The sequence below is a fragment of the Dipodomys spectabilis genome, unplaced genomic scaffold (genome assembly GCF_019054845.1).
Source record: "Dipodomys spectabilis isolate Male_0828 unplaced genomic scaffold, ASM1905484v1 ptg000457l, whole genome shotgun sequence".
Lineage (NCBI taxonomy): Eukaryota > Metazoa > Chordata > Mammalia > Rodentia > Heteromyidae > Dipodomys > Dipodomys spectabilis.
In genome coordinates this window covers 2,666,440-2,684,631 of record NW_024871134.1, presented here as the reverse complement: position 1 = coordinate 2,684,631, position 18,192 = coordinate 2,666,440, and positions in this window count along the sequence as shown.

Here is an 18,192-nt window from a genome sequence, read left to right as displayed (position 1 = left end):
AGCACTGAGCAGTGGCGGCATCAGGCTTCATGTTGCAGAGTTTATTTATTGTCTAGTCCTTCCAGGGAAGTATAGGCATGATGAAGACAGTGCTTTTGTGAGGTGCATCCCAAGTCCTGGAAAAGATACCTGGAAAATAGAAGATTAATCCTTGTTATTTGGAAAGATGAATGAATTCACTCACTCACACACACACACCCATACACACATACATGCACATACACATTGAAAGAGTGTGTTGATATTCTTATTTTCTAAGGAGAAATCCATACTGGAGGCAAGTAATTAATCAGTCAAATCCACCCCACTAGGTGTGCCTAGGACACAATTTGAAGCCATATGTGACAGGTTCTGATGCTGCAGCTGTGCTGTGGTTGGTGGACCTTCCTGCTCCCAGGGGGGCCTGAGCCAAGGATTCTCTCCATCTGGAGACTCGGAATGCGCTCTCCTGAGTGGGCCTCCTGAAGGGACCTTGCTGCCGCCCAGATCCCTGGCCTACTTAGGGCTGTCGCACAATTAATTGGAGATCCTCGAAGTACAACCGAAACTTTATAAAACTCAATGTATGTTATGTTCGGGTTACCCACTGTGATCTTTTCTAAAATGTGAAACTGAATGAATATTTCATTAGACATTTTACAAAGAAGCCCAGAGTAGCAGAGGATGGTAGGTGCTATGTCAAAGAAATAGTAATATAGATGACATTGGCACTCTGACACTGTAAAATATTCATGACAATAAAAGTATCTATTAAGAAGTTGGAACCATAAAAACTTTGTGCAGTGGCATAGGCCACCTTTCTCCATGGAGGGAGGTGCAGAGCCCAGGCCCTCAGCATACCCATGCCTGCACACCCTTCTCCACACCCAGGGAGAAGGCTCGACATTTGGAAGGGCACCTGTCCAAGATGAGACAAAAAAAAAAAACACTGTATTTCTTAAATTATATTTCTGATGAAGAAAATATTGCTGCGGAGTATGAAATTTCTATGAATAGGAAGAGAAACTTGGGAGATTTATTTCTCAGATGCATATGTAAGTGCATGCATACACACATGTGTGCGCGCACACACACACAAACTCAATTTATTATTTATATTCTATGCCAGTTAAATCAGTAAGATAGCCAAAGTAACATTGCTAATTTTGTGTCAGGATAAATGTGTAGATTTTCTTATGTGTTAGCAGTAAATAATTGACTACATTCTGTGAACAAGTAAGCAAACAATCAAGAAACTAATAAGACAACATAAGCCATGTGCTGTAATTCACATCTCTAATCCAAAATGCTCAGGAGATCGAGATCTAAGAATCACTGTGCAGAGCTAGAGTGGGCAGCAAAATCTTGAAGGCTCGTATCTCTAATTAACCATTGAAAAGCCAGAAATAGAGGCATGGATCATGCTGAAAAGCACCATCTGAAAGTGAAAAAGTTCAGTAAGAGCTCAAAGCCCTAAAGTCAAGCCCAAGCTGATCATAAAGTGTATAAGTCTATGCACACTAAATTACAATAGTAAATCTTTGAGAAACTGGAAAGCATATGGGGCACTAGCTCCATCCATCATTTCTAGAGACAGTGATCAGGAAGCTCATGACTCCAGCCCAGCCTGGGCCTGTGGACCAAGCTAGCAAGATTTTATCTCAATTAAGAAGCTGAGTATGGTGTGTACAGCTCTGATCCAGCCTATGTGAGAGGTGCGGGCGGGAGGATCATGGATTGAAATCTGTCTTAGCAAAAGATAAGGCTCTACCGGAAAAAAAAATTACTGAAGATGAAATTGGTGGGGTCTAACTCTAGTAGTAGAGAGAGAGAGGGCGAGGTTGGGAGGGAGAAAGAAGAAAAAATAAATACCATACAAATAGATTTCAGATTTCTAGATCTTTCTCATATAATCTGAGATTTTTAGCAGTGTTAGCCTGACATTGTAAGGACAGGTGTTAGCTGAAGTTGAGAGTTTAATTCCTCTCATAAATTAAATCTTGTGCTTTGTGTCTTCACTCCTCACTACTTTACACCCATGAACAATGTGAAGGTCTCTCAGCTCTAAATATGCTGTACCCGCCCTCACCCGGAGTACAGAAGTCTGCTCAGTGCTGGAACCCCAGCTGCAGAGCAATGGGGAGATCCAGAAAACCGTGGTGGCATCTGGTTCCCTCTACTTGTGCTGACTTCTTAATTGAACCAGTTGGGTATCTGTGTGTTCCAAGCCATCTTTGCCACCTTCTTCAAACAAGAACAAGAGGACTGTTTGCACATATGTGTGATAGATAAGGTACCTGAGTGTGCCCACAATAATAGGGTATGCAATATAGACACATGCATACATACATAAATATATGCACGTTCTATAATATATTATCTACATATTTGCTTTCCTGCTTTCCCTTCTTCTGTGAGTTCTGCAATTATTCAGCAGATTTCAGAGAACTGAAACAAATAATTCCACATATTTTATAATACACAAAACATCATTTCCCCAAGCTGGAATCCGGTGGCTGTTGCCTGTAATCCTAGCTACACAGGAGGCTGAGATCTGAGGATCACGGTTCAAAGCCAGCTCAGGCAAGAAGCTCCATGAGACTCTTATCTCCAATAAAACACTCAGAACACTGGAAGTGGCGCTGTGGCTCAAGTGGTAGAGTGCTAGCCTGGAACTAAAGAGCTTAGGGACAGCAGCCAGCCCAGAGTTCAAGCCCCATGACCAACAACAACAACAAAAAATCATTTCCCCTATGTATTTTATGCATACACATACACATGGAGTTTCACCATGCATGCCCAGCAGTGTCTCATTCTGGCCATCATAAATTGTCTCTTCCTCAGAGTAAAGTTCCTGTCACAGTAGTCACAGGTTGTTGTTTTTTTAAATTGTATTGATAGACATAGCTAGAACAGTTTGCAGAAATATTTGTACATACTGGAATAAATTTTACCTTTGGGAAGACTGAAGTAGAACTATGGCTCAAGTGGGAGAGCACCAGACTTGAACAAAATAGCTAAAGGATAGTGCCCTGGCCCTCAGTTCAAGACCAGTACTGATACACACACACACACACACACACACACACACACACACACACACACACACACACACGCATACACACAGAGTAGTTATACTTTTTAACGTACATATGAATGCCTTTATATGTTCTGTGGTATTTTAAACATCATGTTTAAACTGTGTTGACAGACTTCTAGAGCATTAAAAATATAACACATATTGTGGCATTACTACACTAGTATTATTAATTACCCTGAAGGTGTTAACTCATTTAGGTGGTGCTTCCATTAAATAATGGGAGAGATTCAAAGTTTCACTCTTCACGCTGGTGGCTTTCACAGGGGGAGATCTGGACTTCACTTTTGGAGGTTTGAGAACCCCTGAGCAGAGATTTGGTCTGTGGCCCGGTGAGGCCCTGAGTCGGAGTTGAGGGAAAGCGAGTCCTTATGGAAATTACTCTGCACGCTTCGTATGGCTCCAGTGCACCTAGTACTGTTGACTCCACACCAACATCTACACCAAAGTCATCTGTGATGATCTCCAGCTTCTCGCCTCTTCGTTTCTGTGCTCTGCTATTTCCTGGAGCTGACCCTGAAGCTTCCTTACAGTGCTGCCTTCTACACCGTACAATTGTCAAAATGCATTGGGACACATCAAATATATTTGGAAAAAAACATCTTTTACCTATTTGCATCGCTCTTCCTTTTACATGACTACTAGAGAAATGAAGGAGACAGGCGGGCTCGTGCTGTGTCTCTATTGTCAGTAAACTCTAAATGTTCAGCGTGGCATGAACAGGCCCTGAGCAGGACATCTGCCCTTCAGGTCGCTCCCATTCTGAGGACGCCTTCCCACCTGGAACTCCAACTTCTCCCCTGGAGAAGAGTGCTTCAGGGCTTCTGGCCATGGTGGCAGTCTCCTCTGGGTGGTGACTTGGCCCGGACATGATACTTATCACCACTCGGGCTGTGAGAACACCACCGCTACCTCCTATCATCTGTGTTACCCACAACTGATCCCCATCGTTGTCATTTTTCTGATTTTCTATTTTAAATCCCAAACTAAATTATCCTTAAGAAAACATTCAGGCTTTTCTGAATGGAAGAAAAGTTAAAAACTTGTGCATGAACAGAATCATTTATACCTGCCCATGCCAGGACAAGAGAATTTAAAAGAGGGAAAAGACAACTACCCCAGATAAAAGATAATATATACTCACTAGACACCATGTGGAAAATGAACTGTATCCCATGTGGGTAGGGATGGGAGGGAAACTGGGAGAGAGTAAGGGAAGGAGTAACATTGTCCAAAAGAAATGTACTCCTTTTCTGACTCTTTTTTTGGGGGTCCGGTCATGGGGCCTGAACTCTGGGCCTGGGCGCTGTCCCTCATCTCTTCAGCTCAAGGCTAACATTCTACCACTTGAGCCACAGCGCCACTTCCGGTTTTTTCTTTTTGCTTATGTGGTGCTGAGGAATCGAATCCAGGGCCTCATGCATGCAAGGCAAGCGCTCTACCACTGAGCCACCTCCCAGCCCCTCCTTTTCTGACTCTTGAGACAGTAAACCCTCTGTACCTCACCCTTATAATAGCAATTTAAAAACTCTAAAAAAAGGATGAGAAAGATCATGAGAATTCTCACAATGCTTAGCATGAACAGGTATGGACATAATTATAAATGGAATTGTGTCTCTCATGAGTATACTAAACGCAATGCATACAAGAAACTGCAGAAGTTACTAAATGTTGCATATATTTTCTAAATTCTTAGGACATAATATCGATGAATATTTTCCTATAGAATCTCAAAAAGTCACAGTACATAATAGCTAGCTAGTAAATCTACTGAGGGTTTTTTTTAATTTTTATTTTATAAATCCAAGGTGATATTTCAACTTAAGTTAAATCATTGGGGAATTTAGAACACAAGCATATCGTTTGCTTCACATTTTAAAAGTATGTCTTTCTTCACAGTATCATTTGAAAACATTGTTTTTATTTCAGAATAAGAAATTCGTAGTTGGCCACCAGTGGCTCATACCTGTAATCCTAGCAACTCAGGAGGCTGAGATCTAAATATTGCAGTTCAAAGTCAGCCTAGGCAGGAAAGTCTGTGAGATGCTTATCTCCAGTTAACCACCAGAAAACCGGAAGTGGTACTGTGGCTCAAAGTGGTGGAGCGCTCACCTTGAGCTGAAGAGCTGAGAGACAGCACCCAGGCCCAGAGTTCAAACCCCACAATTTCTTCTTTTTTTATTTTCTGTCTTTTTTTTGTCTTAACAGCCCTGTTTCATAAATATTAATGCTTATTATCAATGCTGATTTGGAGGACAAAACATCTAAACAAGCATCACATACTCAGAATCAGTCATGGAAAAGTAGAGAATTCAACTGAGCTGCTCACATGTGTGAAATTTCATATCTTCAACAGTTACCCTATGTATAATAAATGTATAGCTGTTGTTCTGCCATTTTGTGTCTATTTTTATTAAACTTTTTAAAGCAACAAGCTTATCTCAAAATATATTTTGTTTCTTCTTAGCTTTATAAGTTCACAAGATTTTTCTCCCACATATGTACTTATTTATGCAAAAGCAACTGAGAATATAAGGATATAATGTAGTATGACAAATCCTCCATGACCTGTAAGGGCTATTTCTGTAGTCAAGTGGCCAGCAACATGTGCTAACATTTTCTTCTTAAAAACGGTCTTCTATATTTTTATTTGAATATAACACATTTAATTTGAACAAATTGCATACATTTCTGAGTGAGTGAAGGCAAATATCATTGAGGCTGTTCTTATACTCTCTGAAACATCCTTTTTTACTGTTCTAAATTGCATCTTGAAAGTTGTTTTCCATGACACTTTTATAAAATGACTAAGATTTATCTATATATAAAGATTAATGTATTCATGATATATTATATTAATAATATTTTACATATGATAGTATATATCATGTATAGTACTATGATATATAATACATTATATAATAGTATAATTTACAATATAAAATATGAACAATATATTATTATATTACTATAGTTATAGTAATATAATATATTACTGGATTGCTATATTGCTGTTATAATAGTAATAGATTACTATATTCTTAATAATACACTATATGTATATTATTTTGTCTCATCTACAATATAATCATAATATTACATACTGTTTCCTTGTTGTATTATACATTCTGATTATAATTTCTGATATCTCACTTATCAGATAATTTCACATATTGTCCTATGAGATTAGAAGAGTTGGATTAGTGGATATGTATGCAGTGGCTAGCTCAGTATCTGGCCTGGATGATTCCTGGAAAAGGATATTTTAGATTCTTTACATTTTCAAAAATCTCTTAGACAAGTGACTAATGAAAGGATATGTGAAAGGCATAAACAAATCATTAATCACAGGTGCTTTGGTTGACCAAAAATTGAATGAATTCATGATTGATGAGTTAATAAATCTGACTCAGCAGTAGCTCAAGTAAATGTGGAGATCACAGATGCTTTTCCACCTGGCTTTTAAATTAACTACTATTGAATGACCTCAATAAAGAAACTGACAGCTAGGAAACTTGCTAAGTGTATCTAGTATAAAATAGAGTCTTCATGAAAACAATTCTGTGCTGTCCTTAGCATACATAATACCAAGAGGAATAATAATGATGGATTTTTAAATGACAGATTTCCTATTTGCATAATTTGTCAAATCAGTACCACATGTCCTAAACTCTGTAAGTTTTCCTTTTAACCTTGCAATATTATGGAAATTGAGATACATATTTTGGATCATGTTATACTTAATAAAATTATTAGTAAATGGATGGATTATCTGTCAGAAGAAGGTGTTTTAGAATCAAAGACAGTAGATTTCCTGCAGTAATGTCAAGGTTTATGGCCATATATGTTTTTAATATAAAGAAATATACCTTTAATTTTTAAACTATTTTCAGACACAAAGCTCTCTCACACATGATTTGCTGTGAAAATAAGATAAGCATAGTTTTGTGATTCTTGTAAAGAAATAACAGTGAAACTCATGTCTGTTTTGGAAATGAGAGCCATCTCATGAGCTCAGTTTCTGGCTTAGTGATCCTTCCACCTCAGCCTCTCAAGACTGAGAATGTAGATGCATGCTACTGCAGCGGGTGTTTACTGTATACATTGGCCACTTTGAGAAAACCATAGAAGAATAATGAAGACCAGGAGACCATTAGAGAATATTAGCAAGTTCCAGAATGTTAACCAAACATGACAGTGAAGTAAACTAAATAGAAATAAAGCATGTACACAAAATATAGTCTAGTTCTAGACAATAAAACATAGTCTAATACCTGCCTATTAGCTATACTTAAAACCTACCTATCGTCCAACATTTCAACACTGATGAAAATGAAATGGTAAATTCAATTAAAGCTTTCGGTATTGAAGCTAATGGCACTTGTATTAATTTTGATAACGCTTACATAATAAATATTACACATTGGAACAGAGCAGCATTGATATAGAAAGGTTTCTTTGGTAAGCACCTTTTGGACTATGATTGTAGCTGGACTGAATTTTGGCATCCACATATTTGAAGCTTCTTAATAAGCAAGTGTGAAAAAGAAATAGGTTCTCTGCTTGTCAAACTTATAAACACATATCAAGTCAATTCAGTATAAAATTTCACAGCAAAGCTGATATTAAGTAGGAAATATACTTTAAGTCTTTCCAATATGGTCAATCTTTTGGCTTCCCAAAATATTTATTGAAATTAAATAATGCCTGAGCCTTTGCATTTTTAATCAAATAGTATTCTAAATTTTGGTTCAAAAACTTTTGGAAAATGTACAAATACTATACTTAGTTAATACTTTGAATAAGTATACTTTGCTATCTTTTAGTTAATTTTATTTAAGAAAATAAAATCTGACAAAGAGGAAAGCATTTAAATTATGCTATAAAAATTAAGGCTTGAAGCCAGGCCCAAAGAAACACAGGTCCCATGGTTTCCCTTATTTGCAATATCTAGTATATGTATGAGTCAAGCAGAAAAGGTCAGATAATGTGATGTTAGGAAAATGAACCCTTAGATAAGTATTTTAATGTTTTTTTCTTTCATGCATATGTTTCTAACGCATTTATAAGATTATTTCTTTGTTGCTTTGTATGTCCCTCCCCGACAGTATAACCCCTGCTTTCACTATATTTGATGTCAGTATAACTTGTGGAGGAGATGGGGAAAAACAAGTCATTTAAGGATACAGGTGGACCTGTTGCAACAATGAGAAGTACAAGTTGTCATGTCAAAAACGAGCTTTACAACGTAGGTGTGTGGGGGGGGATATGGGGGGGAGGGGGGAGTCTGGGAAGGGATGTGAAGGGTAAACAAAAGAGGAGGCTGCAATGCTTGGTAAGAAATGTATGCATTATCCTGCCCATGTAATTGTAACCCCTCTGTACAGTATGTTCACAAATAAAATAAAATTAAAAAAAAAAGAACATGTTAAGTAAATGAAAAAAAAATTAAGGCCTGAACAGAGCAAACTGACAGCCAAAAGAAAAAAATTAGTTTTAAATAAATTCTCAAAGTTTTCCTTGGAGATTTTCAAGTGTGTTGAGAGAAAATGATGTTTCCTATTCTGAACTGGATGATTTTTTTAAATCTGAACCAAGATAAAATAAAATTGAAGGATCACATAGGAAGAAAGTACTGAGAATGGAAAAGAATTTAAAGTATTTCTCAAATCTTAATAGAACAATAGGAAAAGCATGTTTAATATTTACTTATAATGCGTTTGACTATGATAGATTTTTATCTAGACAATATTACATTTGATATCAGTAATTAAGAAAAATAACAGGTTATAAACGATTATAGCAGAATGAATAACTACAACATTTGTGCAAAAATTTTACCAAAATGTGGAAATTCAAATGTCATAATGCAATTCCAGTGTAAAGTAAGTTGAGTTTCTACAATTTAAAAGTCCGGAAAGGAAACAAATCCTTGATGTTTCCAAATTATGTCAAGGTTAGTCATGAAGTGGTTTACTATCAATATCCCAAGCCATCCAATATCCCTAGCTATTGTTCCTGAATTATCAGATTTATAATTCATTTCTAAGGAAAAACAAATACCTAGCAAGGATGTTGCCTCTAATTATTATTATTTTAATTGGTTGGTTTGTAGAATGATGAATTTGATAATGATAAATATCTAAAGTGTTATACAATTTCAGTTTGATAGCATATTCTATCTTAAAATATTTCAAGATTTTAAAATTGTGTGGTCAGCGTGAACATGTTAGCACACTAACAAAAATCAATGTAGGGATATTTCATGTAGTTTTTCAGTAATAATTGTACTATGACTCAGCAAAACTAGGTTTTATTTACCAAAATAAATCATCTTAATTGCATGTTAGATAAGTCACATTTTAGGTAGGCTCTCTATCTACCACCAATCCCAATAAGTCACATTTTAAATTCTGGAAGTTTCAGCATGATCTCTTAAGTGATGAAGAGGCATGAATTATGAGCCATCAATAAGCCACTCAAAGAAAGTATTGATTAGTGAATTTCCATATCTCTGAATTAGCACTATATGCCTTTTTCTCACTGAATCGGATCTGTATTCCACTGGATAACCAAGGATAGCAAGGTGAGAGAAATGAACAATCTGAAAAGGATCTTTAAATGACTCAGGTATGGAAAAAAGTAATAGTGGGAACAAAACATCTCTATAGATACAGCTAAAAGCCCATCCATTAGTGTAGAATTCAAGAGAAAACTTACCCATCAGCAAAGAATCTGCTGTTCCCTTCCTACAGCACAGGAGGCTTTGCTTTTGGCCTTTGATTGCTTGCCTGAAAGCTTCACTTCTGTATTTGTTATTACTGTCTTCAAGTAGTTGTACAAAGGCATTGGCATTTCAACCAAGCCTTGGATAAAGACAATGCATCTTGGTTGGTGGCACCACTTACCACATTCTCTCCACCCCTTCCACCCAACCTCACTCTCCTTAACTGAATCCTTGACTCCCTTGCAAGCTCCGCCCCCCCTCCCACCCCCAGGGTACCCTTCATGAGATTTGCTGTCTGCAAGCTCACTGCTGACCAGCAAGGAGCACAATGGAGCCATTCTGCCCCGCAGGTGTGTCCTGACAGGAGGCAGGCAGTACCACAGCAGAAGCTTCTGAAAATGCTCAAGGCAGAAAGAGGGCCTAGACAGAGTGATGGAGGTGTGGAGGGCTTGCTCAGGAGGGTGCCAACAGGGCTCAGTGGTGGGGTTCTGGGTGGGAATTCTGGCAAAGTGCTTCAAAAGCAGTAGAGGCCTCTGGCTGTGATTGATCACAAGCTCCACATGCTGTCATCCAAACTTATTGTTTTTATTCACTATTGTCAGCCTAGTGCACTCACTATCTCATAATGGAAAGATAAGCAGCTACATAGATTGTTTTGCTCATTCTCTTGACCTTTCTTACAGTTCTTACTCTCAACACACAAGAAGCATAAAACCTCTCACTCATCTATCATCTACGGATCATCTATCTATCTTATTTATCTTATCTACCTATCTATCTATCTATCTATCTATCTATCTATCTATCTATCTATCTATCATTTATCTCCCACTGTGTCTCTGTCACTCTATCTCAATCAAACTCACCTGGTAGCCTTGGAATATCAGCATAGGAAAGAGGAAGGATAACACATTCAGGAACTGGGGCAGCCTCTGTGTCTTTTGAAAACATCTACTTATGCCAGCTTTGATCATCTTTCTAATATCTAAAGTCCTGCCATGCCCTACAGTTAGTCCTTGAGATGAATCTGAAACTTAGGTACGAGAAAAATCTAAAGACTGATTTTGAATGTTCAAAAGCTACTACTATTGGTAGCCAAAATAATGAAAATATATCATGTGAACCCCAAATTGCTCTTCTGTATTAAGACAAAAACACAGCTCGGTTTATTTTCTGGAATTTATAAAATATTTGCATATGATTTGTGATATAACAAGAGCCATCAAAAAAGAGTGTTTAATTGGCCCATTTGTTAGGAATGGAAAGACTTGGAAAAAATTATATTAAGTAAGCCAGAAGTAAGAAGTAAGAAGTAAGCCAGACCCCAAGAAACATAGGTCCCATGGTCTCCCTTATTTGCAATAATTAGTATATATCTGAGACAAGCAGAAACGGTCAGATAAGTTGATGTTAGGTAATATGAACCCCAAGATAAGTATTCAAATGTTTTTTCTTTCTTGTGATTGTTTCTAACATATTTATAAGATGATTTCTATGTTGCTTTAGTATGTCCCTCCCCCATGGTATAACCCCTGTTTTCACTGTATTTGATGTTGGTATAATTTGTGGAGGGGAAGGGAAAAAACAAATCATTTAAATAGGGATACAGGTGGTCCCATTGCAACAATGAGATGTACAAGACGTTATGTTGAAAAACGAATTTTACAACTTTGGCTGGGGAGATGGGGGTGGGGGGTCAGGTGGGAAGGGATGGAAAGGGGAAATAAAGGAGGAGGCAACAATGCTTGGTAAGAAATGCACTCATTATCTTGCCCATGTAATTGTAACCCCTCTATATGGTATTTTCACAATAAAAAAGAGTGTTTATAACTAGATGATGGCATTGATATAAATTAGATTTAAACTCCAGTTTTCTAGAAACTAGGAGATATATTTTTACTCAGCAATTTTCTTGTTCTCAGCTAGCTTACATTAAAACAAAATGACATATTTCATGACATATATTTCTCCCCATTAATCAATAATGTAGAAAAGATAAATAATTAAGGGAGATATAATTAGATACATTTACATGCATTACATTAATGGAAATAAAGTACATGTATAGTATTTTCAATCCTTTTGTTTCTTTCACAATAATTCCACTCTATCAGCTGCTTTTTTGAGTGGACAGGTGCCAAGGTTTGAACTCTAAGTCTGGAACTCTCACCTGGCTTTTTTGATCAAGGCTGGCACTCTCCCACTTGAGCACAGCCCCATTTCCCATTCATGGTACTTTAAAAAGCAATTAATTTACATTTTGAGGTATATTCAGACCATATTACCTAACCTAACTTAATTCGATGAGCATCTGTGTTCAAAAATCAGAAATTTTGCATAATAGAAAAGTAATATATTTGATTAGTTTTGCTATTGACTGTGTGTGTGTGTGTGTGTGTGTGTGTGTGTGTGTGTGTGTGTGTGTGTGTATGTGTGTTCATATTGTGGTTGTTACTGAGATTTCATTATTTCCCTTTAGAATAGATTAGTGTAAAACTATTCTTACTGTTACATGTTGCATATAAGTTTCAGTGGTTAATGTGTAATATTGTAGAAATGCTGTCTTTTACCTTGTGCCTCTTAATTGTACCCTCGTCTACCTTGTAAAATATATGAAATATTACCAGCTCCTACATGAGGTCGTCATCCAAAGAGAGAAACTCGCCTCGGCTTTCCTCCACGTGTGGGCTCTCTGCATGGCGGGCCAGCGCGGGATGGTGGAGGATGCTCTTCCTCCGTGGCGGGGTTGGTCACAGGGTCTTTCCCCGTGTGACTTGGGAGCAGATGCAGCATCGCCTTAGGATGCAGACCCCACGGCCAGCCCCGCACCTCGGTGCACGGGGTGGGCGCACGGGATGGGCGCAAAGGACGGGCGCACGGGCGACCCTGGTTCCACAGCCACACCTGGGGCTCCCTCCTGTGCACCCCACCCCGAGTGCTGTTGAAGCTGCACCCCACTCCTGTGCGCTGGGAAGGACATCTGGAATTTCCTGTTATTTTCTCTCTGCATCACTTCCCCGCATGCCTGGGCATGCGCCTCAGACGCATCTCGAAGCATCCGCTCAGATTATACCTTGCTTGCTATGATAAGCGTTTCAGGGAGAGCCTGAAATGAATAGTTATGAGATTCCCAAGATTCGGATAAGCCGTCTTTCCTATGCATGTTTGGTACACAGTGAAATTATTTTCATGTGACCTCCAAGGAATTATAGAGTAAGAAGAGATTTTAAAACGCAAGGAGGCAACTGTTTTCAGAATATAAATATAATCACTATATGGGTCATGCACACACACACACACACACACACACACACACACACACACCTGGAGCCAACAGCTACCTATTCTACAAGATGAAGAATGTGTCCTTATCTACAGAAAGGAGTTAAAGAAAGCAATGAATATAAAATTTGAAGTCATATAATACCCAGCTAGTTACAAAATCATTCCTCAACATCTGTTTTAGGGAGTAGGGATTATCAAATCCACTTGAGCAAATGTCCCATTTCAAAACAGATGATAAAAGAATTAGTAATTTCAAAGATTAGTTTAAAATGTGATTACATTGATAGTGCTGGGGGCCTAGCTTTTCATCAGTCAATCATGTGTAAATAATAAAAGAGGTATTTTGTTTTCTACAAGAGGAATCACAATCCCAGGGTTTGTTTTCAGAGATGGTAACAAATAACAAATCCCTAAGATTTTCCTTTATCCTTTTCTCTTTTATTCAGACAAACACATTCTGCACACACACATACAAACACATGTACACACAAGTACATATTAGTCCTGTCCTCTGAATTATACATCTATCAATTGACAAAACATGGTTTATATAATATATAGTACATCAACAATGGTCACATTTCTAATGAACACATACAGACTACTTGCCTTGACATTACCCCCCCAAATATAGCATAATAACTGTTTACAAAGTATCAACTACTGTAAGTATTCTATATGTAGAATACATATACATAACCACATTGAGATCAGCTACTTAGGAAAGCAAAAAATCAGGAGGAGGATTATGGTTCAAGGTAAGCCTGGCAAAAAGTTATTCAAGATGATTAAATTAAAAAAAAAAAACAGGGGCTTGGAAGGTGGCAAATGGTAGAGTGCTTGCCTTGCATGCATGAGGCCCTAGATTCGATTCCTCAGCACCACATAAGCAAAAAAAGCTGGAAGTGGTGCTGTGGCTCAAGTGGCAGAGTGCTAGCCTTGAGCTGAAGAGCTGAGAGACAGTGCCCAGGCCCAGAGTTCAGGCCCACAACCAATAGCAACAACAACAACAAAAAAAAACTAGGTAAAGTAGCACCTACCTATCATCCCAGGTGATCAAGAGTTATAAATAGAGGATTGCTGTCAATGGATAGCCTTCGATATATACATATATATGTGTGTATGTATATATGCATATATGTACATATTTATATACAATAATACAACACAGAAACGTATACATATATCAAATATTCACATATACACATTCATACATGTCTGCACGGGTACCTGTATATTTACACATTATCTGTCCTCTTCTCTCTCTCTCATCTGTCTACACAGTCACACATTGAAGTATTTCTCTCTTGTAACCAAAACCATAAATATGTGCATTCACACATTAATTTATCTTAGACACCTCAGCTCGGACTGTGTTTCAATGTGGCCAGTGAGGGTGTAAGCACACTGCCTTTGGTTTTGCTTATGTTTTGCTTGAGGCAAAGTCACAGCCTTGTGAACTCTTCACGAATAACCTGCAGCCGGGCACTCAGTCCTGTTTACTCCACGCTGCTCACGCCACAGCCTCGTCCAGCCTCTAGGTCCAGGAACCCCAGATGCCAGGAGCTGGCCAGGCACGGGGCGGGGACTGGGAGGCCCAGGTCACTGAACTCACGATCTGACTTATGTAACTGTAACCCCTCTGACATCACCAATACAATAAAATAGTGTATTTGTGCAGAGAGCTCAGGAGTCTCAACCCTGTAACCTTTGGGCAGACATGTTCAGGTTTACTGATTGCTGAAGCATAAACCTAGACAATCATCCACCCAACAATAATATAGCCAGGCATGTAGATCAAATCCCACATCAGCCTTTCTGTGCTAATTACTATTGGCAGTTAACTTTGGAGGTAGACATAATTTTGTTTATTTTTCTAATTATATTTACAGATAGTTATTTGGAATGTATGATTATATATACTTTATGTATATACTTTATTACATGACTTTAAGGAAAGTTTCTTTCCTGGGAGCTAGTGATTTACATTTGAAATCCTAGCCACACGGTAGGCTGAGATGTGAAGATTATAATCTGAAGCCAGCCTGGGTAGGGACCATCATGAGGTTCTTATCTCCCAGCAAAATGTGGATGTGTAACTCAAGTAGTAGAGAACTGGCCTTGAGCAAAAAGAGTTAAAGGAAAAAACCCAGGTCCAGAGTTTTAGCCCCACTACTGGCACACAAAAAAAGTGAAGCACAGCAAAGAAAAACAAACTAAGAAAAGTTTCTTGGAGTTGTTATCCACTCACAGAACTATTTAAGCTGAAGGCATGGATTCACAGTTGGCATTTTATGTCTATTGGGGGAGATAATTCTTGATTTTTTTCCCCCAGGTCAGAAGAAAGAAAGAAAGCATAGTTTCCAAAAGATGAGTTAGTCTGAGTAAAATAAAATTCTGAGCCTGTACTTGCTTCCATGCCCTGAATAATGAAAAGGAATTGATTTTACAATCTTTGTGAGAAAACTGAAATTCCCTAGGGTAGCAGTTTAACAAATCTGGTCTCAAAATAATCCACTTTCTTTAACAAACACCATGATTTCTTTTTGTCCAATGAGAGTGTTGTTTCTTTTATTTTTCTGTAAATTGGTTTAAATTCGACAGATGGCAGAAATGTGCAAATTTTAACATCTTATCAATTAACTGTTATATTGAGTAGCTATCATTACTTTGGGCTACAAACCACAAGAACGACAGCAGAAGTTAGAGTAGAGAAGTAGAGTAGAAACCCAGTTGCTTTGTGCTCGCCATTAAACTTACAGCAACTTACAAGGCAGGAGTCTTGTAAATACCTGTGTTGATGTTCCATAGATACATTTCTGTAGCCTAGATCAGTGATGGCCCCTGTTCAAGCAATACATAGTAAAACAAGAAAGGCCAAGATCCAAATCAACCTAACTGCACAGTCAGAAACCTGTTTTCTCAATGTTATTCACAATGCTCCTAAAGACTCTCTTCTACAGCTGCAGGAAGTATTTGTGAAGACACCCACACTGGAAACAGAACACATCCGTCTGAGCTTGTCTCCGGAGACTGAGTAGGAAGGCACCTGACTCACTGACATAAAATACTATGTAAACATCTGAGAGTGGAAGCCAACCCAGGCGAAATCAGTACTTTTGGACTTTGTCATGGTCATCACAGAGCTAGCTCAAGGTGAATTTGGACAATCAAGAAAAGAAGCACAGCCATGCCATCAGGTGAACACAGACTTCACAGCAGCGCATTACCATGATAGCAGCAATGTACTTTTCTATGCCTATTTTTGGGGAAAAAAGTAACACCTGTGAAAAGAGACTGGGTTTGTGAAACCTGATAAAGTTTGAATGTTGATTGACTTGCAGTAGAGGGAAACCCCAGCCAATAACAAATGAGACCCTCCCACTCATATGTTGATATGCAAGTAGACCCTCCCACTCATCTGTTGCTATGCTGTTGGTTACACCTCACTAAGCCTAGTCAATATACCTAAGCTTAGGCATGAAGTTGATGCTCCACCTTAACCCACAGTTTTGTGTCAGGCTAGCCATAATCCCACAGGTGCCTAGAATTTGTGTGGCCTTGAAATGAGTGGGTATCTTTCTTGAATGTAGCAATAGGCAGGGATGGGCACAATGACAGAGGAAATGACTCAACCTCTCAGGGAAGACAGGGTCCCTGTGTCTGGCAGACGTTCTAGAGAGACTTGCATTTCCCTTAACAAATTGCCCTGGGGCAAAGGCAGGCAGAGTGAGTACTTGAGTACTTGTCCATGAAGACAAGTACTGAAGCTGTATCACAGCTGGTATTTATTTCAGATACATGTATCCTTTACTGTGGTGAAGTAAGTCTGACACAATCAAATTTTGAGTTTCCCCAAGAATGCAGAGTACATAATACTGGACATTCTCTCCACACTGTGAAGAAAATGCTCGTGCAGCTAGACAAGAGGAAAACTTTTCTATGTTCACCAGCCTTAACACAGGAAGTAGTCAGCTGAGAGGTAAGCCCTAATCTTGACTTACTAAATGCCTGACACTGTCTCATATTTCATGTGGCTGGGTTATTATTATGCAAAAAAAATCCTGTGCTGTTCTTACTAAACAAAACTTGCAGGTAAAAAATTTCTGACTGTTCTCACATTAGCACAAGTCATCTACTTTGTCCATTGTAGATGTAATCTAAATTGAACGCTTTGAATATAATCTAGCCTGAGCGCTTTCCTCCCTGCACAGCTCATGCATTGCCGTCCTTACTTGCTTGTCAGTTGGGATTTGAATCCCATCCTAGAGACCTGCTGAGTCGTTGAACTTCCCTCCTGCACACAACCAGTTGTCCCCAGGTTCTCCACTGGCCAGTGCTCTGTTCCCAGCACAGCTATGTAGGAGAGGACACAGGTACCAGGGCACACAGCCTGGCCCATCTTACTCCTGACATCCAACGCTCCATCTAAGCATTTCCACTGAGTTCCAGGGCTGGTTTTCTAAAACAAATATTGAGCTTTAAATGATATTGCTAATACTAACATAGTAATATAATCATAGCATGCCACTCCACTAGCTAAGAAGTCAGTAGTTCAACATGTAAGTGCAAACGCACACTTAGCTCTTGCTCTAATGTTTGCTCTTTAGTTAGCAATGATCAATGCCTGTGAGCCCTGCTTCTGGCAGATTATGAACTGTGTTACAAACGACTTGTGGGTGTGGACATTGACCTTGAACACTGCCATTCAGAAGTGAACTCGATATTTACTTTAAGAGGAGGATTAAGAAATATTTATTGGGCAGAAGCATCATTTTGCATCATTCTTGACCTGTGATGCTACTAAATGTTACTAAATGCTTCTCAGTGTTGGTTCCAGTATTGTAAAATGTCCATTTCACCTTTGAACACACCATGGAGGATACTTAATTAGGGACACTAGCAATTATTTGTTATAGATGATAGGCAGACACTAATTCCTGTACCACAGTTTCTGCAGAATCAATTTTACAGGATTGTTTTGGGTGGGGTGATCAAAATTTTCTTTTTTTCTCCAGTCCAAGTCAGCCTAAGAAATTGCTCAACTCTCTCTTGATAGAATATATTGTTGTTTGAATTAGCAAAACATGTTAAATCAAGGCAT